The sequence below is a fragment of the Amphiprion ocellaris genome, chromosome 13 (genome assembly GCF_022539595.1).
Source record: "Amphiprion ocellaris isolate individual 3 ecotype Okinawa chromosome 13, ASM2253959v1, whole genome shotgun sequence".
In the NCBI taxonomy this organism is placed as follows: Eukaryota; Metazoa; Chordata; class Actinopteri; family Pomacentridae; genus Amphiprion; species Amphiprion ocellaris.
Window position 1 is genome coordinate 66,711 of NC_072778.1, and position 27,195 is coordinate 93,905.

A 27,195-nucleotide genomic window follows, 5' to 3' on the forward strand; every position below is an offset into this window, starting at 1 on the left:
ATCAAGAAAAAATATTATTTTACAGATTTCCCCTGTTTTGTTAAATTACAAATAATACCTCATAAAATTACAGAAATATGCAGTAATTTACATGTTGAATTAAAATTAAAAACATACTGAAAATAATATCCACATAAAAGAAAATCCGTAGTTTTTATAAATGTTAATTTTTTAAAACACTATTCACTCATAAAATGTTACTATTTTTCCTGCGTTTAAATCAAGAAAAAATATTGTGATTTTACAGATTTTACTTGTTTTGTTAAATACAAATAACATCTAGTAAAATAACAGAAAAACTTATTAATTTACATGTTAAATTGGATCATGATGTGAAGCATGGTGGTGGAAGCATCATGAAGAGAAGCATGGTGGTGGCAGCATCATGATGTGAAGCACAGTGGTGGCAGCATCATGATGTGAAGCACGGTGGTGGCAGCATCATGATGTGAAGCACGGTGGTGGCAGCATCATGATGTGAAGCACGGTGGTGGCAGCATCATGATGTGAAGCATGGTGGTGGCAGCATCATGATGTGAAGCACGGTGGTGGCAGCATCATCATGATATGAAGCATGGTGGTGGCAGCATCATGATGTGAAGCATATTTTTTAACCCAGTTTAGCTCACTTTTTAAAGCAGCTACAGCTACTAGATTTTACATATAAAACACATGAAGATCTTATAAAATGTAAGTTTTATTAATTTAATTTAATTTATTAATCAATGACTTTGTCTGTTGACAGAATATTAATAAACTAAATAAAAAGCTGAGAAACTGAGCAACGAGAAGATTTTGTCATAAAAACAGACACTTTCTGGCACCAGATGTGTCTAAAACTGGCAAAAACATTTTTAAAAAATTTGATTTTTGAACGGCACTCGACACCACAAAACAAACATCCTTCTTCCATTCGATTGCCTGTAAATTCAAACGTACCTGTTCAGGTCGGTGCAGGCGTTTAAAGTAACACCTGTTGGACACATTCAGGCGTCTTTTCACTCACTGGAATCTTGTTTTTATTTTCCTGAAGCGTCGAAATCCATTTCATCACGGACACTTCCAGCAGTGGTGTTTTCAGAGTTTATATCATCTGTCTCCAACACCACAGCTCTGGGTTTCAGCACACTAAAACATAAAAAAACACCACAAATAGGGATATTAAAGCAACAGATCATTAAAAAAACTTGGCTTTAACATTATAAAACATCAAAAACCTGAATATTAACAGACCAAAACATTTTAAAAAATGGATATTACTACACCAACATACCAAAAAATCTGCTTATTATGCTGAAAACATGCCAAAAAACCTGAATATTACAATGAAAACACATCAAAAATGTGGATATTCAAACAATAAAACATTTTTAAAAAGCATATTACAAACAAATATATCAAAAACCTGCATATTAAGATGAATAAATGCAAAAAAATGCATATTACAATGAAAACGTGAAAAACCTGCATATTATGATGATAACGTGTAAAAAAACCTGGATATTAAGACGAATAAACATTAAAAACCCTCCATATTAAGACAAAAAAAACCCAAAACTGCATATTAAGATGAAAAAATGTCAACAACCTGCATATTATGATGAAAATACATAAAAAAAACCCTGCATATTACAATGAAACCATATGAGAAATATGTGGTGTCGGTGGAAACGTCGGAGGTGAAACACTTCAATTTGTCATTACTGCAGTCAGTAAAGCCGTGTTTCCTTAATTTAACAGGTGATGTCCATTAATTACTCCGTTTATTATCTCACATGAATAATTTGTGCCCTGCGAAAAGCTAAATTGTGCTCTCAGGTTACTTAATTTATTCCCCACTACAGCCTTTTGGAAGTCGTTCAACTTCACAGCCTCGGTTTATTACTTCTAGAAAATAATCCAACAATTTATCGTTGAAGGGGACACAGTTTGTGATCGTCTAACAGAAAGTATTCCTGGTGAACATAAAGGCTACAGCATCGTCAAGGTGAGGTATAGACTGGGTTTAGGCCAAGACAACTACAAATTCAAGGATGCTGCAGTGAAAAGAGCCAAAACACGGCTTAAAGGGATACATATTTGGTCAAAAAAACACGGTTACAATCACAAAATGTCAAAATCCTGAATCCGAACACATTCAAACATCAAAAAATCTGGATATTAAGGTACAAAAACATCAAACATCTGGATATTAACACACAAAAACACTAAAAACCTGGATATGAACACACTAAATCATCAAAAGTCTGGATATTAGCACACTAAAACATCAAAAATCAGACTATTAAGGAACCAAAATGTCAAAAACTTGGATGTTGTTGAGATTTTTGGTCAAATAAACAGACTTACGGTCACAAAATGTCAAATATTAGCATTTTAAAACATCAAAAACTTGAATATTAATAAACCAAACATCACAAACGTGGCTATCAACAAACCAAACATCACAAATGTAGATATTACCACACCAAAACCAGAAAAACCTGGATATCAATGCACCAAACTGTCAAAAAACCTGAATATGAACATACCAAAACATCAAAAACCTGAATATGAAGGGTACCAAAATGGATATTACCATACCGAACGCCACATACGTGGGTATTATCACAACAAAACAACTAAAACCTGGAAGATAACACACCAAAATCCCAAAAACCTGGATAGTAACATACCAGACCATCACAAAGCTGAATACCAATGCACCAAACTATCACACATTTAGATACTACCACACCAAAACATCAAAAACCTGAATATGAACACACCAAAACATCAAATATCTGGATATTAAGGTACAAAAATGTCAAAAACCTGGATATTCTCAACATTTTTGGTCTAATAAGCAGACTTGCGGTCACAAAACGTCAAATATTAGTATTTCAAAACCTCAAAAACCTGAATATTAAGAAACCAAACATCACAAACGTGCGTATTTTGGGATGAAATGAGCCTAATATGAACATAATCCATGACGGATATGAGACTGACTAAACACCGGACAGAAACAGAAGTCTTTTTAACATAAATAACTGGACTCTTTCTTCTTATTTCCAGCGGCGCATTAACACCGGCGGCCTGTTGTTGCATCAAACAGCTCACGCCTCCTTTCCAGCCGGGAAGAATCACTCGGCTAATTACAGACGGAGGCCTCTGGACTCATCGCGAGTCATTTTCGTCTTCTTTAACGGCGAGCCTGGGAGACGGACGGTGTGGAGATACGGTGCTCTTAACGCTCAGCCTTATTAGACCGGACACCGCTCATAATTCTCCGTCTCTCACCGATGTTTAATTCATGCTCCTCCAAGTCTGACACATTCAGCTTCATTTCAGCTCCAACAAAGAGCAGCTGCTAATGGTCTTTTCAGAGAGGAGGATTAAAATAAAACACACCGCCGGACGGGACGAGGAGGGAGGACAAACGGCAGGCAGAGGAGGCGCTGTCAGAAATATATTAACTATGTATAAAGCTTGACATTTCAGCCACGGAGGTCTAAATCTGAGAAAATAGACTGAAAACACAGGCTGTGTTAATTAGTCTGCCACTACTTTTATATATATCTTCTCACCACAGAGTCCACTGTTAATTCAGTCCATGGAAAGCCCAATTAAAAGTGAGAAGTTCTGCAGTACATGTTGTCTGATTTGTTTCTGCTCAGACTGTCACTACTATTTGTACGAACTCACACATCGGCGTGTTGCCTCGGTGGAACTGTTATGTTAATAAAAGTGGAGGTCGGCAACTGTTTGACTAGCTGTTAGCAAGAGAAACTAAACAGGCTGATGGTATATGAGTGTGTATTTTATCTTTTGCCCCCTGGTGGCCATAAATTACTGTAACTCCAGGACCACGATTAAGTCTATGACAAATTTAGACCACAGAGGAGTATCAGACTGAAGACTAACAAGAGCCAACATAAGGCTAGCAAGACCAAGTCAAGGTCAACACTGCCCAGCGCAAGACCAGCAAGACCTAAAACGAGATCATCAAGATCCAAATCAAGACCAACGACACCCAATAAAAGACCACTAAAACCCAAAACAAGATCATCAAGATCCAAGTCAAGACCAACAAGACTCAAAACCAGACCAGTAAGACCACAAAAGAAGGCCATCAAGACCCAAAACAAGACCAACAAGACCCAAAACAAGATCATCAAGATCCAAGTGAAGACCAACAAGAAACAAGTCAAGACCAGCGACACTCAAAAAAAGACCAGTAATACCCAAAACAAGATCATCAAGATCCAAGTCAGGACCAACAGAACACAAAACAAGACCATCAAGATCCAAATCAGGACCAACAATACCCAAAACCAGAGCAGTAAGATGGAAAGGATCATCAAGACCCAAAGCAAGACTAACAAGACCCAAAGCAAGACCAAAAGGACCTAAATCAAGATAATTAAGATCCAAGTCAAGACCAACAAGACCCAAAACCAAACCAGACAAGACCCAAAACAAGACTAACAGCACATCAAGACCAGCAATGCCCAAATCAAGACTAAAAAGAAGCAAGTTCAGACCAACAAGACACAAGTCTAGACCAGTGAGACCCAAGGAAAGATCAAGCCACAAGCCAAGACCATCAAGGTCCACATCCAGACCATTAAGAAACAAGCTAAGACCAGCAAGAGGCAAGTCAAGACCAACAAGACTCGGCTGAAGACCAGCAAGTCCAAAGTCAAGACAAACAACACCCAAATAAAGACCAATGAGACCCAAGGTAGAACCAAAAAGATCCAAGTCAGTATTAACAACACCCAAGTTAGGACCAAAGTGATGCAATGAGACTCCAAACAAGTCCCATTAAAGACCAAAAAGTCCTTTATCAAGTAAAACCACTCCTGGCATAAGACAACCAAGATCTAAGTTTAGACAGTTAAGCTGATCCCAAGTAAGGACCAACATGTCCTAAAACAAATCTATTCCAAGACAAATAAGTCACAAAATAAGATTAACAAGCTCAAAAAAGTCCACAGTCAAGACCAACAAGAACCAGAACAAGTCCCATGTAAAACCAACAAAACGAAAACCATCAAGTCCCAACCTAAGAGTAACAAGTCCAAAATATAGATCAACTTGTCCCATCTAAAGACTAACAAGAACCAAATGAAGACTAAGAAGTTCCACAAGTACAGTAAGTCCAAACATAAGAATAACAAGTCCTGATTTAAGACAAATACAACCCAAGTCATGACCAACACATCCCAAAACAAGTCCCAGTTAGACAAACAAGTCTCAAATGAAGACCATCAAAGTACCAACTTAAGACTAAAAGTACCAAGTCAGGAACCAAGATATCATAAAGCTGAGCCGAACACACAGTGCTGAGATTTGTATTCTGAGTATCCAGTTTCACCTCTGCAGGAATTAAAGACGAAAAGGATAAAAAGAAGAATTTCAGAGCTTTGAGGGGCTGGATGTGTGATTCTGGTTCTGTCTCTTTCATCCAGAATCAGTGAGTCAGGCGAATACTAAAGAGTGAGGAAACACTGAGGTGCAGAAAGAAAGGCTGAACTGAGATCAGCTTGTCTGTACGACAGCAGATTAATCCAAACAGAACTACTGAACAAGCTGAAAACATCTTTAACTGTCATCTATAAAGACCTGAAACCTCCTGTTTGTGTGTGGACGCCGGTGTCTACAGTTGGTTTACAAGTGAAACAAGTTGCTTATTAACTAGAACTAAGGTCTCAGAATTATTAACAACATATAAAGTACAGATAGAAGCAAATGACAAGAGAATTCAAGAACACGAATATCATATTTAGGCTTAAAGGGAAATTAATTCATCACCTGTTGCACTACTAGAAACCCTAACAGCACAAATAAAGCTTTACTTTACAAGAAAAGATGATTTTACATGAATAAAACAAGGATCCCTGGAATTATTTAATGCACAGTTTGTAATTTTACAGTCTTTAGTGTTCAGAGAAAAAGGTTGTTATATTTGAGTACATGTACTAAAATCAACATCATATACAGATGTATATTTAAAATGTGTTTAGCTAACAATGTTCAGCTGTTAGCCACACTTTTACGTAACATTTTCAACTGCTTATTACTTAAGTTTAGCTAACAATTTTAGCTGTTAGCCATGCTTCAAGCTAACAATTTTAAGTGTTTATTAATGTGTTTAGCTAACCATTTTATCTGTTTGCTACACTTTTAGCTAACATTTTCAATTGTTTATTACTTAAGTTTAGCTAACAACTTTAGCTGTTTTCCATACTTTTAGCTAACATTTTTAAGTGTTTATTCATTAAATTTAGCTAACAATTTCAGCTGTTAGCCACACTTCAAGCTTAACAAGTGTTAATTAGTAGTTTTTCACAATTTTCTTCACTTTGACAAAATTTTGGACAAGGTTAAGTCAACTAAGACTTATTCTGAGGAATTTTTTTAAAAATAGTTTTTTGACAATCTGCCATTTAAAAAGTCATTTTGGATAAGTTTAAACCTGCAAAGTCAAATTTTGAGTAATTTTGGATGAATTTTTTCACACATTTCATCACTGTGGACAGTCCAGGTGTTGTGTTTTTTCTGATGGGTTGAGCTCCATACCCCCATACTGCTGCAGAATTACCCCAGGCTGCAGGTTCCTGTGGTTGTGACAGAACGTCGTACTTTAAGCAGGAAATCTGCGTTGTGATGTTCATGTGCGACAGGAATCTTCTCTGAGAAACAAATGTTTCCTGGAGAACACACACCCTCACACCAGTCTCTGTCAATAAGTGACATTTTCCATCACCGAGCTTCTCTTTTAACATTAAATCATAAAATTCAAATGCTGCTGGAGGACTCGGAGCCTCAAAGTCAGTGTTTAGAGAAAAAGGTTGTTTTATTTGAGTATATGTACTAAAATCAACATCTTATACAGATCCAATCCAACTTTCGTCAAGGACGTAAAAACCAACAAGCCAAAAGTCCCATTAGGGCAAGTAAATCCTGAAAGCAGACCAACAAAACAAGTCTAAGATGTCAAAAACCCGAATATAAACACATCAAAACATCAACAACCTGGATAATACCACACATGAACATCACAATCCTGGGTATCAATGCAACAAAATGCTAAAAAAAAAAAAAACAAAACAAACTGAATCTGAACAAACTAAAACATCACAAATGTGAATAATAATGCAGTAAACCATAAAAACATCCCTATGAATGTCCCAAAATGTCAAATATCTGAATATAAATGGACCAAAAGATTCAAAAAAATTAATGTTAGGGATACTACAATGTCAGAAAAATGGACATTGATGCATCAAAAGACAAGAAAAACAAGATCCAAGTCAAGACTAAAAAAAAGACAAGTCCAGACCAACAAGACGCAAGACCAGATCAATGAGACCCAAGGAAAGATCAAGCCACAAGTCAAGACCAACAAGATCCAAGTCAAGACCAACAAGATCCAAGTCAAGACCAACACTGCCCAAAACCTGAATACAAACACACCAAAGTGTCAAAAACCTGGATATCAATGCCCCAAAATCTAAAAACAAAATCTAGATCTAAACAGAGCAGCACAACAAAAACCTGGATATCAGTTGTACCACAATGCAGACTGAAGACTAACAAGCCCAAAGTCTCTTCCCTGTAAGACAAGTAAATCCTAAAACTAGACCGAAACATGTGCCACCAACAATCACTGCGTTTAAAACAAACTCACCAAAGACACACAAATTAATAAATGAACAAACAATTGATGTCAAAAAAGCCACAACTTAAGAACTGATATCAACAAGACCCAAGACCAACAAGTCCTGAGTTAAAGTCAAGTCTAGACCAACAAGTCTAACAAATACTAATTCAAACAAGTTCAACTGTTAGCCATACTTTGCTAACATTTTCAACAGTTTATTAAGTTTAGCTAAAACTTTTATGTTAGTCATTTTTTAGCTAACATTTTCAACTGTTTATTCATGGTTTAGCTAACAATTTTAGCTCTTAGCCACACTTTTAACACACTTATGTCATTATGTTTAGCTAACAATTTTAGCTGTTAGATGCACTTTTAGCTGACATTTTCAACTGCTTGTGTTATGTTTAGCTAACAATTTTAACTGTTAGCCACACTTTGCTAGCATTTTCAGTTGTTTATTCATTAAGTTTAGCTAACAATGTTAGCTGTTAGACTCACATTTAGCTAACATTTTCAACTACTTGTGTTATGTTTAGTTGACAGTTTTAACTGTTAGCCACAACAAGACCCAACACCAACAAGTCCTGAGTCAAAGCCAAGTCTAGACCAACAAGTCTAACAAAAACAAAGTTAAACAAATTCAACTGTTCGCCACACTTTTGCTAACATTCTCAACTGTTTATTCATCAAAACACTTTTTACTCCATTACAATATTTGATAACTTTACTAAAATTTCAGATTAAAAACTATCATAAAAATAAATCAAAACACATCTTGTATTATTATTTCTATTATTTATTAACCAAGAAAAAAATCCATAGTTAACCAAGTTTTTTTTGTTGTTTTTGAAAGAATCATTTTCTCGTCTCACACATCAGAAGACTTATAGTAATTGTCAAAACGTGTGTTTGTGTTGCGTTCAAGGACACTCTGACGTCTCACCTGCCTTAGATTAGCCGTCCGGTATCACCTGTCGTCGTCCGGCTCCCGGGTTTGATTTTCTGACGAGGCTTTATTGCAGCGCTTGTGTCAGTTCTCGACGTGCCCTTGAACACACTGCCAAAGTGACTGACAAAAGAAATAAAGTCGACTGAGGTGGATTATTGATTTTTTTTAGCACATATTGTGTCCCAGAAAGTAAATTTTTATGAGGAACAGCAATGAATTCAGAGCAGAATAGACAGAACTGGTGGTGCAGTGTGTTGAGCAGATCCACACATCATGACTTTATATATTTAAACATTTAGAAAATAAGTTTTATGTGTAAAATAAAATAAAATCTGTATCTTTTATAACACCTGTATTGTTGAATTCAAGGACGCCGTCTTCACCGTGTTCTCGCTGTTTGTTTGATTTTCTGACTGAAGTAGAGGATCTCAGTGTCAGTTCTTGACGTGTCCTTGAGCAAATGGTGAAGGAGAATCTGACAAAGAAACAAACGGGATTGAAAGATGATTTATCTGTCGGTGAACACGTGGAAATCTGACCGACAGCTGCTTTGGAAAATGTCCTACAGTGGTCCAAATAATCACACATGGACTTCGCAACACCACCTCTCATCTTTAAATATGTTTATTTCATTTTTAATTGGACTTTATTTAATACTGAATTACATAAAAGTGGATATTGTTATGCGTTTAGGTCAGTTTTTGTCACAGCGACTTATTCATTAGTTTAAGCCAACACTACATTTTAAGTTTTCTCCATTATTGTCAGATTTTTCAGTGATTTATTCATTAGCTTTAACAATTTAACCACTTTGTTAAATTACGTCCAGCCATGTTAATGTCTGCTCTACTTTACCTTTCATCCACTACCTCAACTACATAATTAAACAGCTATGATATACCTTTAGCACTTTAGCAACCAGTTTTATGTTTCCATACTTGCAGCTAACAGCTCCAACAGTTTATGTGCCATGTTTAGCTAACAAATCCATCAATTTATTTCTTGTTTAGCTAGAAATTTTAGCTGCTAGCCATGCTTTAAGCTAATGTTTTTAAGTGTTTATTAATGTGTTTAGCTAACAATTAGCCACTCTTTTAGAGAACATTTTCGCTTGTTTGTTCATTAAGTTTAGCTAACAATATCAGCTGTTAGCCACACTTTAGCAAAAAATTCCAACAGTTTATTCATTATGCTTTGCTAACAATTTCAACTGTTAGCCACACTTTTATCGAAAAATTCCAACTGTTTATTCATTATGCTTTGCTAACAATATTATCTGGTAGCCATGCTTCTAGCTAGCATTTTAAGTGTTTATTAATGTGTTTAGCTAACCATTTTATCCATTTGCTACACTTTTAGCTAACATTTTCAATTGTTTATTACTTAAGTTTAGCTAATAACTTTAGCTGTTTTCCATACTTTTAGCTAACATTTTTAAGTGTTTTTTCATTACATTTAGCTAACAATTTCAGCTGTTAGCCACACTTCAAGCTTAACAAGTGTTAATTAGTAGTTTTTCACAATTTTCTTTAGTTTGATAAAATTTTGGACAAGGTTAAGTCAACAAAGACTTACTCTGAGTAAATTTTTTTTAAAAAGTTTTTTGACAAAACCTGCCATTTAGAAAGTCATTTTGGATAAGTTTAAACCTGCAGTCAAATTTTGAGTAATTTTGGACTCATTTTTTCACAAATTTTATCATTTTGGAAAGTTCAGGTGTTCTGTTTTTTCTGATGGGCTGAGCTTCGTACCCTCATACTGCAGCAGAATTACCCTCAGGCTGCTGCAGGATTACCCCTATATTGCTGCAGAATTACCCTCAGGCTGCAGCAGAATTACCCCCATACTGCAGCAGAATTACCCTCAGGCTGCTGCACGATTACCCCTATATTGCTGCAGAATTACCCCAGGCTGCTGCAGAATTGCTGCAGAATTACCCCAGGCTGCTGCAGAATTACCCCAGGCTGCTGCAGGATTACCCCAGGCTGCTGCAGGATTACCCCAGGCTGCTGCAGAATTACCCCAGGCTGCTGCAGAATTACCCCAGGCTGCGGGTTCCTGTGGTTGTGACAGAACGTCGTACTTTAAGAGAGAAATCTGCGTCGTGATGTTCATGTGTGACAGGAATCTTCTCTGAGAAACAAATGTTTCCTGGAGAACACACACCCTCACACCAGTCTCTGTCAATAAGTGACATTTCCTATCATCAAGCTTCTCTTTTAACATTAAATCATAAAATTCAAATGCTGCTGGAGGACTCGGAGCCTCAAAGCAGCGGCTCCTCTCGCTGAGTTTTGCTGACATCTCGCCGAGAGTCTCCGGGTTTAAAGTTTAAACACAGACGTGCCTCGCCTCGCTTCGCCTTCTGAATATTTCACAGAGAAACTTCACAGGAGACAGATGAAGGTGAGAGGCTGCTGCCACCCAGATTAAACAGAAAGCATTAAAACCCAGCTAACAGCCACTCAGGTGTGCTGGTTTTAATCCGAGGGCCGGATTTCTACATCGCCGCCTTTGTCAGCTCGTTGACGTGCAAACACCTGTAGCAGGAAGTTTAAATGAGGCCTCATCTTCTAATGCGACTCTGAGATAAAACTGAGATGAAACGAGACTTTACTTAAAGGTCCTTCAGAGAGTTCTGATAAACGAGAGAGAAAGAACCTGTCCACAATGACTGGAAACATGCCTAAAACATTTTAAATTTGTTCAAAATGGATGGAAACTTGTTAAAAATTACTTGAAACATGCCCAAAATGACTTAAAATCTGTCTAAAGGGACTCTAAATGTGTCCAAAATGACTCAATTTGTCCAAAATTACTAAATATTTGTCTCATTTTTCTTCACTGTGGTTCATTTTTCAATCTCAAGTCCTGGAACCAGAACAAGGTATCAAGCTATGAACATTTTCACAAACTCTACAAACTTTTTCCACACAAAATGTGTCCAACATGGCTTAAATGTGTCCAGAATAGCTTCAAATGTGTTCAAAATGATTGGACTTGTTAAAAATGACTCAAAAAATGTCTAACATGACTTAAAGTCTGTCCAAAATGACATTAAATCTGTCTAAAATGATTCCAAATGTGTCCAGTCACCTAAATGTGTCGAAAACATTTAAAATAGTTCAAAATGGATGAAAACTTGTTAAAAATGACTCAAAATATGTCTAAAATGACTTAAAATGTGTCCAAAGTCCCCTCAAAACATGTCATTTGGCAGTAAATTCCTCTTAACTCCCTTTTGTATTTCCCTGTTTCCTCTCCAGACTTTTCCTCTCTCCTCTGCTCACCATCAGTAGGAAGATGTTTCATCATCATCAGTAGAAAGATGTTCCACCATCATCAGTAGAAAGATGTTCCACCATCATCAGTAGAAAGATGTTTCACCATCATCAGTAGAAGATGTTTCACCATCATCAGTAGAAGATGTTTCACCATCATCAGTAGAAAGATGTTTCACCAACATCAGTAGAAAGATGTTTCACCATCATCAGTAGAAAGATGTTCCACCATCATCAGTAGAAGATGTTTCACCATCATCAGTAGAGAGATGTTCCACCATCATCAGTAGAAAGATGTTTCACCATCATCAGTAGAAAGATGTTCCACCATCATCAGTAGAAGATGTTTCACCATCATCAGTAGAAGATGTTTCACCATCATCAGTAGAAGATGTTTCACCATCATCAGTAGAAGATGTTTCACCATCATCAGTAGAAGATGTTTCACCATCATCAGTAGAAGATGTTTCACCATCATCAGTAGAAGATGTTTCACCATCATCAGTAGAAGATGTTTCACCATCATCAGTAGAAGATGTTTCACCATCATCAGTAGAAGATGTTTCACCATCATCAGTAGAAGATGTTTCACCATCATCAGTAGAAGATGTTTCACCATGCTGAATGGATCTCCAACAGTTTTCTCCTCTGTTCTCTGTTTCAAAGCCATGCTGCATTTATTTATTCATCCAATAGCTTTGATTTTACTCAGTCTGTCTTGTTGTCTCCGTTTTCTGTCGTTTTTGTCATTTCGTGTCTTTTTTTTCATGCATCTCATTTTTTATCATTTTTTTCTCATGTTTATCATTTCATGTCTCGTTTTTGTCATTTCTTGTCTCGTTTTTTCATTTTGTATCTCATTTTTATCATGTGTCTCATTTTTGTCATTTTGTCTCATTTTTATCATTTCGTGTCTCTTTTTTGTCATTTTGTATCTCATTTTTTATAATTTTGTCTCATTTTTTATCCTTTTGTGTCTCATTTCAATTATTTTGTGTCTCATTTTTATCATTCTGTCGCATGTTTGTCATTTTGTTTCTCATTTCTGTCATTTCGTGTCTCGAAATGACAAACATGACCTGAAAACTCTTTGAATTTTTGTGTTTTGACTGTTCGTCACAGCTGAGTCAATAGTAACTTTCTTGGTGCATCGAGAAGGCCAGAATTTATCATTTTTGACAAAACCTGGAAAGCTCGAACAGTCTATTTTTGGCTAGTTTTTTTAACACACGTAGAATAAAGCTGAGAAGTGGATCATTTTCCCAACACGACGGCTGATGAGTAGTTCAAAGACCGGAGGAAAGTTGGAAACCCGACACGTCTTTGCAGTTTTACAGTTTCTGACTCGGACAAACTGTGTGATTTTGGTGATTTTTTCAGAAGGTGACATTTCTTTGGGCAGGTTTCAGAGTTTTGAAGCAGCAGCTGAATCTCCATCCACTCGTCCTGCGGCTCATGAATAATAAAAAACCTCGGCTGAATAATTGATGCAGATTTTTGCACACAATCTGCGGAGGCCATTATCCAGACCTGTGATGGATCTGCTTGAACCCGGACAGATCAGACGGATCTGGGATCATCTGCTGGAGATGTTTCTGAACGAGCCTCGGGTTTGTTATTCTGAAATGTCATCCGAGGAGCCGGGGGGTCGAAGCTCCGCCCCCTCCATCTGGGAAAGGTCGCGGGTTCAGGCGACCAATCAGGGGCTCAGATTTCCACTTAACTTCTGAAAGCCCACAAAAGAGGTAATCCTCCGACCAGACGCCCATTACCGGCAGTGCTTTGGGCCGCCGGACGCCGGCAAATTTCACGTCAGGACCAGTTTGTTTCCGTTTCATTTATAGAAAATATGAAAACACAAAACACCTGCAGCCGGAATAAACTGGAATCTCTCTCAGCTGCTCCAAACGTTTCCTGTTTCCAGCCTCATAAACCCAACAACTCCATGCTTTTATTCATCAGATCACAGTTAAATTAATCATTTTAAAATACTTATTAATTAAGAAGACAGTCTGGAGATTAATTGCAGTTTTGTTTCAGGACATTTGGACTATTTTTGAGGAGTTTGGGATTTTATTTGCAGTGATGAACATAGTATGGCTGTTTCCATTTTGTGGCTGTTTTGTGTCTATTTGTGGTCGTTTTGTGTCTCTTTGTGGTTGCTTTGTGTCTCTGTAGTTGTTTTGTTTCTTTTTGTAGTTTTTGGTGCCATTTTGTGGTCCTTTTGTGTCTCTTTTTGGTCATTTTTTGTCTCTTTGTGGCGGTTTTGTGTCTCTGTGGTTGTTTTGTGTCTCTTTGTGGTGGTTTTGTGTCTCTTTGTGGTGGTTTTGTTACTTTTTGTAGTTTTTAGTGTCATTTTGTGGTCCTTTTGTGTCTCTCTTTGGTCATTTTATTTCTGTTTGTGGTTGTTTTGTGTCTCTTTGTGGTTGTTTTATGTATTTTTTTAGTTTTTGTGTCTTTTTGTCATTTTTTGTGTTATTGTGTAGTCATTTTGTGTGTCTTTGTAGTTGTATTGGGTCTTTCCACGGTTTCCAAGTCTTGAGTCTAGTCCCAGAAGTCCTGAGTTACATCTGAAGTCAAGACCAACAAGCCCAGAGTTGAGTCCTGAAGCAAGTTGTGAGTCAAGGCCAACAAGTTATGAATAAGGTCTGGGGTCGAGACCAACTAATCCTACGTCGAGTCCAGTAGTAAATCGAGACAAGACTAACAACTCGGGAGTCAAGCCTGGAGTCAAGTCCTCAAACAAGTCATACATCAAGACCAACAAGTCCAAAGTAAAGTCCAGAGTCTAGTCCCAGAAGTCCTAAGTCAAGTCTGGAGTCAAGTCCAGAATCAAGACTTACAAGTCCAGAGCTGAATGCTGAGACAAATTGTGAGCCAAGATCAACAAGTCCTCAGCCATGTTACCGAAGTCCTGAGTCAAGTGTGGGGTCAAGACCAAGAAGTCCCAAGACAAGACTAACAGTTGGGAGTCAAGATAAACAAGTGCCAAGTCAAGTTTGGAGTTAAGACCAGCAAGTCCTGAGTCAAGTCCTAAGTTGGGCTCATCCTTCCTGATGACATCACACAGGTCATGAAACATGAAAGTTGATTGGTCGGTTGCCAACGAGGCGTCTGTTTGGGAAAAGTTACAGCAGAGATTTATGACTCGATAGGTCCCTTATCTGACAGTGAGTGTATTATGAGATATATTTCATGTAATATATACATATATGTACATGTTATGGGATATATTTTAAATTTATATATTATGAGACCAACGTTCTGCAGTCTGAACCTGGAAACAGCCTCAGTCATTATTTTTAGTCCCACAGCGGAACCTAAAAACTCTGTGAAAGTTCAGTGTTTGTCCCTTCGTAATGGTGTTTGTCTTCATGTTCCTGCAGAGTTCTTTGCGGAGAGAATATTTGGAAACTAAAGCGGAACTCTTTGGGCTTCAGTCTGATGAGCTGCGGATCCACGGTAACTATAAGCCGAGCTGTTTTCACCGATCCATCGGGCTCCGAAGGTTAAATCAAAGCGCCGTGCAGATGTTCCTCTCGACACCAGAGCAACATCCTGTGATCCTGTCAGAAGATCAGTCAGAAAAGCAAACCTGAGGCCCGCTCGGCTTTATCAGAGGAAATCATCAGCCTTTAATAGTTTTTTAATGAGTTTGTGGAATGCACTCTGGCGACAGTCTAATAAAGGACAAGCTCTGCACAGAGACTGGGGCTGAATAATGTATAAGGACAGAGGTAGCGCTAATGAAAAGATGATGAGAGGCATTCCTGAGAGAGGAGGAGAAAGGAAAGGTGCCAGGAAAAGTTGAAAGAGAGGCCCAATTAATCTTCATGTGCTTACAGAAGAAATTAAACAAAGGCAGGGAAAAGCAGAGAATGGCAGTTGGAGGAGAAAAGCAGCGAGACGCGACGAGGCGAACAAAGACACTCCGCGATCGGTTTTAATGATTTCATTTCCACTTCCTGCACAGGAGGGGCCCAGAAAGTTACGTCAACTTCAGGAGCCTTTTGTCGGAGAAGAAATTACCTGAATGAAGGGGCTGAGGAGGCAAGGACAGGAAGTGGGGAGGAAGATATAAGGAGACACAGGAAAACAAGGAAAGGAAGGGAAAGAATGAGGGAGGAAGGAAGCAACTAAAGTAGGAAAAGACAGGGAGGAGGATAGGAAGGCTAGGAAAGGATGTAAGAGGAGGAAGGAAGCAAGAAGACAAGGCAAAGGCAGCAAAGAAAGGAGGTAGGAGCCATCTAAAGCAGGAAAAGACAGGAAAGAGGATAGGAAGAAGGATGTAAGAGGAAGGAAGGGATGTAAGAATGTGGTAGAAAAGAGGAAGGAAACAACTAGAGGAGGGAAGGAAAGGAAGCAAGGAAAAGAAGGAATGAAAGGATGCTGAAGGGAAAGAAGATGGAAAAGAAAGGAGGAAGGAAGCAATAAAAAGATCAAAGGAAACAAGGAGGTGAGGAAAGGAAGCACAAGAAGGGAGGATATAAGGAGGCGATGGAAGACTGAATGAAGGAGATGAAGAGGAAGGAAAGGAGGAACCAAGGGAAGGAAGGAAACTGCTGGAGGAGGTAAAAAAGGAGAGAACAACGGCAGTAAAATGTTTTGTGTTTTCACGGCCGACTGGCTTCGCTGCCTCTGAACGTCCGACATTATTCCAGCTCTCCTTCAACAATTATCTCTGCTCATTAGTTCCCCTCGTCTCTGATGTTTCATCCCTGTGACATCAGCATCGTGTTCGATGATGCAAACACGCGTGAAGAACAATCTGCTGCACCTGATTCGGCCTCTGACCATCCGGAGGTCGGGACGAGTCGACAGCGTTTCATCGAGTGAAGCGAAGCGAGTCAGAGGACAGACGTAGACGCGAAAAAACAAGAGGTGAGGATTAAAGACGAAAGGAAAGGAGAGGAGGAGAAAGGATGCCTGACAGAGGCAACGAGGTAAGGAAAAAGAATAAAGGTAAAGGATGAGGAAAGAAAAGAAAGCAAAGAAAAGAAAAATAGGGCAAAGTGAGTGTTGTAAAGAGGGAGAAAGGAAAGGAAATGAGAATGTAGGAAAGGCAGCAGGCAAAACGATGAAGATGTGAGGCTAAATAACTATAACAAGTTGCAAAACGGTCAAAATGTTTCACAGAAAAACTGGAAAAAGATCTAAAATGACCACAAGCAGCAGCAAAAAGACCAACATGTCACAAGAAATAACCAGGAAAAGATGTAAAATGTCAACAAATGGGATCAGAAAGGTTCAAAATTACCAAAATGACACACAAAACCACCACAAAATGTCACAATACAACCAAAAAGATACAAAATAAACACAAAAAGTTGCAAAATGACCAAAATGTGACACAAAACAACTATGAAGTGATGTAAAACAACCACAAAATCCTGCAAAACAACCCCAAAAAAGTCAGTGATTGATTGATTAATGTCTCTCATTTTGGCTAATTTATGTCTCAATTCATGCATTTTGTGTCTCATTTTTGTCCCTTCTTGTCTCTTTTTATCATTTCTGTCAAAGTTTGATTCATTTGTGTTTCATTTTGATGATTTTGTGTTTGAATTTGGTCAATTTTGTGCCTCATTTTAGTTCTCTTTGTCTCCAGTGTTGGTTACTTAATGTTGGTCATTTTATGTCTCATTTTATAATTTCTGCCCAAGTTTGGTCCATTTGTGTCTAATTTTGGTAATTATGTGTCTTATTTTGTTCATTTTTGTGCCATTTTACTCTTTCTGTGTCTCATTTTGGTAATCTTGTTCTTAATTGTTTTCATTGTCCATTTTTATGTAAGTTTTGCATCGCAATTTGGTCTTTTTTATGTCTCTTTTCATTTCTGACCCATTTTGGTCCATTTTTGTTGAATTTTTTCATTTCATTCCATTCATTTTTGCACCATTTTACAGTTTTTTTGTCTCATTTTCTCATCTTTTGTGCCATTTCAGTCATTTTTTTGTTAGATTTTTGGATGTCATCCTGTTCATCTTTGTCCCATTTTACTCTTTTTGTGTCTCATGTTGGTAATTTTATGAATTTATTTCATTGTGACACCATCAGATAACAATCGACAACAGAAGCTTTGTCATGGACATCACATCACACTGGATGCACCGTTACTGTATAATGTCTGGTTTGTGTAGCTTCCAGGATGTAATTAAAGATGCTCCACGTAAACCTGCTCAGGTCTCTGTTGACCGTTTTCACGGCCGGCTGCCTGTGCTGCTTCGTCCTAACACGCGACATTAGTTCGGCTCCGGTGGTTTAATCTCCCAACATCCTTCAACAGTTACCTCCACTCATTACCTCGCTGTCTGCCGCGTGTTACATCCGTGTAACATCATCATGTACCACGACGCAAACACGCGTGAAGAATGTGCTGCAGCTGAGCGCGACTCGGACAGACCAGACGACTGTTTGAGATTCATGGGGTGAAGCGAAGTGAAGCGAAGCGCCAGCGGGTTTGTAAATGAGGAAACATCCGACCAACGATTGGTTGGTCAACAGACGACTTCACATAAATGCAGAACTAACAAACGATGCAGCCCGAGAAGATTCTGATTAATCAGAAGAACAGAAAACAGCCAACAAGCTCAAATCCATATTAACCCTCTAAACTCTAAACAATGACACAAACAAGGAGAAAGAGACACAGAATGACGAAACAAAGACACAAAATAACTGAAAAGACATAAAACCACTGTAAGACAATATGAAATGACTGAAAAGACACACAATACAACCACCAATAGGCAAAAAAGTGAAAACAAACAGACAAAACGATGGCAAAAAGACACAAAACGACTGCAGAGACACAAAACAACTACAAAGAGACAAAAAACAACCACAATTAGACATAAAACGACCAGAGACACAAAACAACCACAAAGAGATGCAAAACAACCACAATAAGACAGAAAACAACCACAAAGACACACAAAACAACTACAAAGAGACACAAAACAACCACAAAGTGACAGAAAAGACACAAAAAGACACAAAATGATCGCAAAGACACAAAATGATAGCAAAAAGACACAAAACGACTACAAAGAGACACAAAACAACCACAAAGAGACACAAAACAACTACAATAAGACATAAAATGGCCACAGAGACACAAAACAACCACAAAGAGACACAGGTGAAGATCTAATCAGAGTTGTGTGTGTCTGTTGTGCAGTAGTTGAACTCTAACAGCAGCTGGTGTCGTCCTCGTCTGTCGGCCTCCTGCAGCGTTCAGATGAAGCCTAATAAGAGCAGAGCTGGGATTTCCAGCAGCATTGTCTCAGCTTTTATTCTCATTAAGCGTCGGGGAGATGATGAGCTCCTCTCCTTTTCTTCTCCGAGGAGGAATTACACCCTGGCGACGCTTTTTCCTCTTCTGGGCGCTTTTATGGATGTGAGCTCCTCCTGCAGCGGGCCGAGGATTATTAATCACATTCATAAATAATAAAAGATGGCAGCGGGGCCCCTGGGCTCCGGGGCCACTGCCTCCTCCGACTGATGGAGGAACAATATTAACACAAAGCCGGCTGGATTTAACCAAAGTGTGCTGACGGTCCACCTGATGAGGACGTCTTTATGGAGCCGAGGAGCTTTAATATTCCGCCTGCAGCTCAGGAATTGGCATGAAGCTAATCTAAGCTAACGGTGGCGCTAACCTGCGACCTGGGAGGAGGAAGATAGTGGAAGTTTGTGTGTCTTTGTGGTTGTTTTATGTCTTTTTGTGGTTTTTTTGTGTCCTTGTCCTTGTTTTGTGTCATTGTTTAGAGTTTAAAGGGTTAATATGGATTTTCGCTTGTTGGTTGTTTCCTGTTCTCTTAATTAATCCGAATCTTCTCTGGGCTGCTTCCTTTGTTAGTTCTGCATTTATGTGAAGTCGTCTGTTGACTGAATCGCCAACGTTTCGTTGAATCTCACCTTGTTGCACCTCCGATTTCCAGTGCAAAACTAATTCATACATTTGCTTAGAAATCATAAAAACGAGTGGATCGTCAGCAGTTTCTGGGTGTTTTTATTCTGTTCTGCAATACAAACACTCAACTTTAAAATCCTTAAAACACAGTCCATAGTCGGCTTCTCTCTGCCGTAGTTTTAAAGAGGATTCAGCGTCCAGGAGTGATTTTTCTCTGCTGCTGTCCAGCTGCCAGAGTTTAATACTGAAACAGAACAAGCTTTTCTGCCATTTTAATTTCCCTCCATGATTCATCTGAACAGATTAGCCTCACGCTAATTTCTGAGCCGCAGGTAGAATATTAACCAACCACACATAAACACAAAACAACCACAAAGAGGCAAAAAACAACCACAATTAGAAGACAAAATGACCACAAATACATGCAAAACAACACCAATGAGACACAAAGCAACCACAAAGAGACACAAAACGACTACAAAAACAGAAAATGACCACAAAGAGACACAAAGCAACCACAAACAGACACAAAACAACTACAAAGACAGAAAATGACCACAAAGAGACACAAAACAAGCACAAAGAGACAGAAAACAGCCACAAAGACACAGGAAGTAGTTGAACTGTCTCTAAATGTTCACAATGATGTTAAAATCTTTTATTTCTCTCCGTGATTCGTCTGAACTTCTTCATGTCTGTGAACTTCGACTAAACCGGACCCGTCATTCTGCGGCCTCCACAGCTTTCTGTTTAATCTGGTTTTTAAGTGTTTGCTGAACTCTGCGCCGTCCGTTCTGGGAGCTGCAGACGTGGACGTTTGCTCTAATCGCCTTTTAGCAGCCTGCAGAGACGCTCCAGTCGCTGCAGGAAAACACAGCCGGCAGTTTGCTTCGTTACCGGAGTTAATTAGCTGCTGTTTGAGTCCGAGGAGCTGCACAACCCGGCCGTCCTGAGGTGAAATAATTCAACACTTCAAGTAAAAATCTGGGTTTTTGGAAGGCTGCAGGGAGCTCACAGTTTTTACTCTGATCTGTGCTCGGATGTGCTCTGGGTCCCAAATAACAAATAAACTGTGAACAGAATCTGAGAAGGTGGAAAAAACCCAGACAGACTCACCCTCGCCGGTCCAGAACCACTCAAAAGTTGTTCTCAATTAGTTCATTAGTTGTTTTGTCTATTTAAAAAAGTATATGAGTGACTGCCGGAGTCCAAGATGACAATTATCTTGTTTTGTCAACAACCAAAATCTATCCACAATGATTAAAACACGTTTCCAAAAAACACAAAGTTTGCTCCAGATAACTTAAAATTGGTCTAAAATGAGTTTGATGCTGCCTCAAAAGACTCAATATTGTCCACAAAGTCTAAAATCAGTCCAAAATGACTTAAACATTGTTCACAACTCCTTAAATATTGTTCAAAATGACTCAAATCTGTCGACAAATGATATAAATTTGCTCCAGATGGCTTAAAATTGATTCACAAAGACTAAAATCTGTGTAAAATGAGTCTGATGCCATCTTAAAAGACACAAAATCTGTCCATATAACAAAACTATTTGAAAAAATGATATAAAATTGGTTCCAAAGATTTAAAATCTGTCCAAAAAGTCTCAAATATTGTCCAAAATAACAAGAATATGTACAAAAATTAAACAAAGTTGGTTACAAATGACTCAAAGTTGGTCCACAAATACTCAAATCTGTCCAAAACGAGTCTAATACTGGCTTAAAAGATTCAAACATTGTCCAAAAGAACATAATGTGTCCAAAGTAAGTGAAATTCAATGAAAAATAACACAATTGTTTTTTCCAAATTGCTTAAAACTGGTCCACAAATACTAAAATCTGTCAAAAATGAGTTGTATACTGTCTTCAGACTCAAATAATGTCCAGAGAAAATTAATCTGTTCAAAATTACTCAAATATTGTCCATTAAGGCTAAATATGTCAAAAATGACTAAAATGTTGTCCAAAATAACCAAAATATGTCCAAAAATGAGATAAAATTGGTCACAAATACTTAAAATTGCTTCACAAAGACAACAATCTGTCTTAAATTGAGTCTGACACTGGATTAAAAACTCAAATATTGTCCAAAAAGACTCAAGTTTTGGTCAAAATAACAATAATGTGTCCAAACATTACACAAAGTTGGTTACAAATGACTTAAAAGTGGACCACAAAGACTAAAATCTGTCCAAAATGAGCCTAATACTGGCTTAAAGACTCAAGTACTGTCCAAAAGGACTAAATGTGTCCAAAATGAGAGAAATCTGTCGAAAAATGACACAAATTTGTTCCAGTCCAGGTGGGCAGGAAGTCAGCCGACAGGCGGACAGGAAGTCAGAGAACAAGTGGGAAATCCTGGAGACAAACCAGGTGAAGCTAACCTGAATGAACAAGGAGGGAAACCAACACAGGAAGGAAGTAGAAACATGACAAACATGGGCACTGGATGTCAAAATAAAACAGGAAGTAAACCCCACAAAAACCAGGACACAAAATCTGACCAAAATTATTTAGAATTGGTCCAAAATGACTCAAAATTTGTTATAAATCGCAGCAAAAATGTCCAAACCGAGCTGATAATGTTTGAAAAAATGTCCTCTTCCTCCTCCTCCTCAGGTTTCACATTTCCTCGTCTCTACTCGTCGTTTGTTTTCATTTTTCCTCTGGTTCGGTTCATTTCTTCGTTTACTTTCATACATTCTGTGATTTACTGCTGCAGCCCGACGGATGGAAAGAAAACATCTCAGAGGCGTTTGATGGAAACGGAGGAAAAACAAGATGTTTGGTTCAGACGCGACATGAATCACAGAGAAGGATTCACTGGTCGGGACAGTAAAGATGTGAAGACAGGAAGATTAATGCTTTCAGAATAAGAAGTGTCTCAGTCCACATGTATCTGAGCACATTTAAAAAAAAACCACACAAAAACATCTAAATACTGACACAAATAATGACACAAAACACAAAAATGAAACACAAAAAGACAGATATGAGAAAAATACGACACAAAACAACTAAAACATGACATAAAATGACTGAATGAGACAAAAAAAATGACACATAAGTGACACGAAACAACTAAAACATGACCAAAAAAGACCATGAGACATAAAACGACACAAAACAAACAAGGCATAAAACAACCAAAATAAGACAGAAAAAGAGAGAAAACAACAAGAAAAGAAACAAAACGACTGAAATGGGGCAAAAAATGACACATAAGCTCCTGAAGCTGAAATCTGAGAAACGAAGTTGAGGCCTGAAGAGGAGACTGTTGGGATTGTGTAAAACGCCATAAAACATGTTCCAAATGACTGGAAACATGTCCGAATGAAGCTGAAGTGGAGCTGAAACCTGAGAAATGCTGCTGAGGATGAAGAGCAGACTGCTGGGATTCCCTTCATCTCCTCATCAGAGCCGACGTCGTTCTATAATCTCCAAAGTTCCAGACGTGACGACGACTTTCCTCCTCTGATATCCAACAATCAGGACGCGTCGCTTCGGCCCCTCGGAGGCTTCGTATCGGCCGCCATCTGGACTCCCTGCAGACGCCTGCTGGGAAACTTTAATTAATGGGAAGTGTGCGCCGTCACGGAGCGGCCAATCGGAGGCCGACAACAACAAGCTTCCTGCTCGGGGAACCCTCCCGGTGACGTTCCACTAATTAAATCCTGGTCTCGGCTGGTTTCCTCTCAGACAGAATTAAACGTCGCTCCGTCCTCAGACGCTTCACGGCGACACTCGACGTCACGGTGCAAATGTTCCACGCTGAACCGTCACCGAGGCCTCGACGCCGTCATCCGGGTCACAGACGTGTCGGACATCAACCAGGAATTAGTTTAAAAGGTTTAAAATGCTGCGCTACGACTCTGTGGTGTTCAGGTACCAAACGACGTCCAAAATGACAAATAACTCCAAAATGACTAACACATGTCCAAAATGACTATAAATCTGTCCAAAATCACTATAAATGTGTCCAAAATGACATAAAACATGCCCAAAATGACTAGAAATATGCCAAAATTACAAGCAACGTACCAAGTATGACAAACACATGTCAAAATGACTAGAAATATTTTCAAAATGACGAAAAAATTTAAATGACAAAAAACATGTCCAAAATGACATAATTTTTTTTTTTAAATGACCAAAAAACATTTTCAAAATGACGGGAGTTTTTTTGTACATGACATAAAACATGTTAGAAATTACTAGACGTTTTTCAAAATGACAAAAAAACATTCAAATTGATTATGAACATGTTCAAATATTAATTATTTAGTATTTGGAAACTAAAGATAAAAAATAAGCAAATTAGAACCGGTTTTAATGTCTAATAATGATCTTTTTTTTGATTAAATAAATAAATAAATAATGTCAGAAATAGGATTTAATCTGACTGATGAATCCAATAAATCTATTTACAACTCATATAATAAAACACCTGCATTATTAAATTTGTGTTTTTTGTTATAAAAACTGTTTTCTGAGTGACTTTAGTCCCTGAAGGCGTCTGTTTTATCATTTGTATGATTTACTTATATGATGAGTCACTTTAACCCTCCTGTTGTCCTCATTTATGGGCACCAAAAAATATTGTTTCCTTTTCTGAAAAAAAATCCAAAAATTTAGAAAAAAATTTCAGAAAATTTGCAAAACCTTCAGGAAGAAAAAGTTTCCCTTAAAAGTTTTAATTTAAAAAAATCTCCCAAATTTGGCAAGAAAATTCTTGTAAATATTTTCAAAAAAATGAGTAAAAATCTTCACAAAAAATCCTAAAAATATCTAAAGTGATTCCATATATGTCAGTAAAACTTCTAATATTTTCTTTAAGAACATTTACATAAAAATCAACCAAAATCCAGTGAAATTCGTTGGATTTTGGTTGATTTTTATGTGAATGTTCTTCAGAAACATTTTTAACATTTCTTTTTATCCACCAAAAAATGTTCAAAAATTTCCCAAAAATGTTGAAAATGTGGACATCAGAAGTTTCACTGTGAAAATAGATTTTTTCACATTTTCAAAGTTTAAAACAGGTCAGTTTGACCTGCAGGACGACATGAGGGTTAAAGAGGAAATATTTTACTTTTTTTTACTGCAGTTTTAGCAGCAGCTTTTAATGTTTCAACGAGACGACAGCAGACCAGTCTGGATCTACTTTCTGTGGAGCAGGAAGACTCCTGCCAGGTTCATTGTGTTGTGAAGCTGCTGTAATTACCTCTGATGAACGTCTGAACATGAAACGCAGCGAAGCCTGGAGGTGATCAGCTGATAGCGACGCCGCTTTGATCTGAAGAAGAAGAAAAGACCATCTCACACGCAGCTTTCAGGACGTTACATCATCACTTCTGATCCCAGAAGCTCTGAACATCCGTCACTGCAGTCCACTCTGAAGACACCTGCTCACTAAAACACACCTGCACAGGTAAACAACAGCCCAGAGCAGCTGATCGTTAACTAAAACAAAGAAGAACCACCTGAAAAATCACACACAAAAGTACCACAAAGAGGTAAAATTACAAGAAAAACACACAAAATCACCACAAAAAAAAAAAGGAAAATCATGACAAAAGCGCACATCTCTTTGTGGTTGTTTTGTGTTTCTTTGGGGTTGTTTTGTATCTCTGTGGTCGTTTTGTAATTTTTTATGGTTGTTTTGCATGTCTTTGTGTCTCTTTGGAGATATTTTGTGTCTCTGTGGCTGTTTTGTGTCTTTTTGTGGTTGTTTTGTGTCTCTTTGTGGTCATTTTGTGTGTCTTTGCTGTTGTTTTGTGTCTTCTTTGGTTGCTTTGTGTCTCTTTGTGATCGTTTTATGTCTCTTTGTGGTCGTTTTGTGTCTCTTTGAGGTAATTTTGTGTGTCTTTGTGGTTGTTTTGTGGTTCTGTGGTCGTACTGTGTCTTTTTGTGGCTGTATTGTGTCTCTTTGAGGTCATTTTGTGTCTTTTAGTGGTTGTTTTTTTGGCTCCTTGTAGACGTTTTGTGTCCATTTGTGGTTGTTTTTTGTGTCTTTGTGGTCATTTTGTGTCTCTTTACTGTTGTTTTGTCTCTGTGTTTTTTTGTGTCTCTGTGGTCGTTTTGTAACTTTTTATGGTTGTTTTGCATGTCTTTGTGTCTCTTTGGAGTTATTTTGTGTCTCTGTGGCTGTTTTGTGTCTTTTTGTGGTTGTTTTGTGTCTCTTTGTGGTCATTTTGTGTGTATTTGCTGTTGTTTTGTGTCTTCTTGGGTTGCTTTGTGTCTCTTTGTGATCTTTTTATGTCTCTTTGTGGTCGTTTTGTGTCTCTTTGAGGTAATTTTGTGTGTCTTTGTGGTTGTTTTGTGGTTCTGTGGTCGTGCTGTGTCTTTTTGTGGCTGTATTGTGTCTCTTTGAGGTCATTTTGTGTCTTTTAGTGGTTGTTTTTTTGGCTCCTTGTAGACGTTTTGTGTCCATTTGTGGTTGTTTTTTGTGTCTTTGTGGTCATTTTGTGTCTCTTTACTGTTGTTTTGTGTCTTTGTGGTCATTTTGTGTCTCTTTACTGTTGTTTTGTCTCTGTGTTTTTTTGTGTCTCTGTCGTTTCATTTTGCATGTCTTCGTATTAATCTTTTTCCACACTGACTGACTTTCTGCCGCTGCGATCGATGGACCGTCTTGTTCCTGAAACGTCGACGCCGTTCGGCCGGCAGTTCGGTCATGAAACAGTCATGAGGCTCTGCAGGTGAAGAAGATGTGCGATCGCCGCGGGACGCCGGAGGAAGCCGACGCCTCGGGCAACACCGTGTTCGACAACCAGGAGATGAAGCAGCTGCAGCCGGGGAAGCTCTGAGGGCTTCTCTGGAAAAGAGACGAACAGAGAAGCTGAGCAGCAGGATGAAGATGAATCCTGCAGGCAGAACAAAGCAGCAGAAATCAGACAATCTGAGAAAACTGAAGAGTTTATTCTGCAGAGTCTGAGTGAAAACGTCTCTGTATTATTCTACCGTACTGACGTCAGTTTGGCTTCTGATTTAAGGAGTCACAGAAGAAAAACAAATCCGTAAAATGAATAATAAATTAATAGCTTAGCTTAGCTAAGAATTACAAGACCTTCATTCATTTTCTGTCTTTTTGTTGTCATTTTGTGATGGTTTTGTGTCTTTTTGTGGTTGTTTTGTGTCTCTTTGTGGTTGATTTCTCACCTTTATGTGTTGCTTTTCCAGACAAAATTGATTTTACAGACACAAAATAATCACAAAAAGTCAAAAAATCAGTACAAAGACAAGAAATCATCACAAAAAACTAAAAATCAACACAAGAAATCTCCCAAAAATGGCACAAAATCAACACAGAGGTGAAATCACCTCAAAAACATATCTCTAAAAGATGTGAAATCAACGCAAAAACAAAAGAAAACATTCCACTGATGCAAAAT

General features: G+C 38.1%; 1 long non-coding RNA gene across 1 annotated transcript; it reads right to left on the reverse strand.

Annotated features, from left to right (window-relative positions):
- Positions 1–104: 104 nt before the first annotated feature.
- LOC118470545 (uncharacterized) lies at positions 105–27,195 on the reverse strand. The gene is made up of 5 exons (XR_008603808.1): positions 26,408–27,195; positions 25,029–25,100; positions 8,951–9,075; positions 8,595–8,720; positions 105–1,128 (listed from the first exon to the last, which is right to left on the reverse strand). It is a non-coding gene; the product is annotated as an uncharacterized LOC118470545 (long non-coding RNA).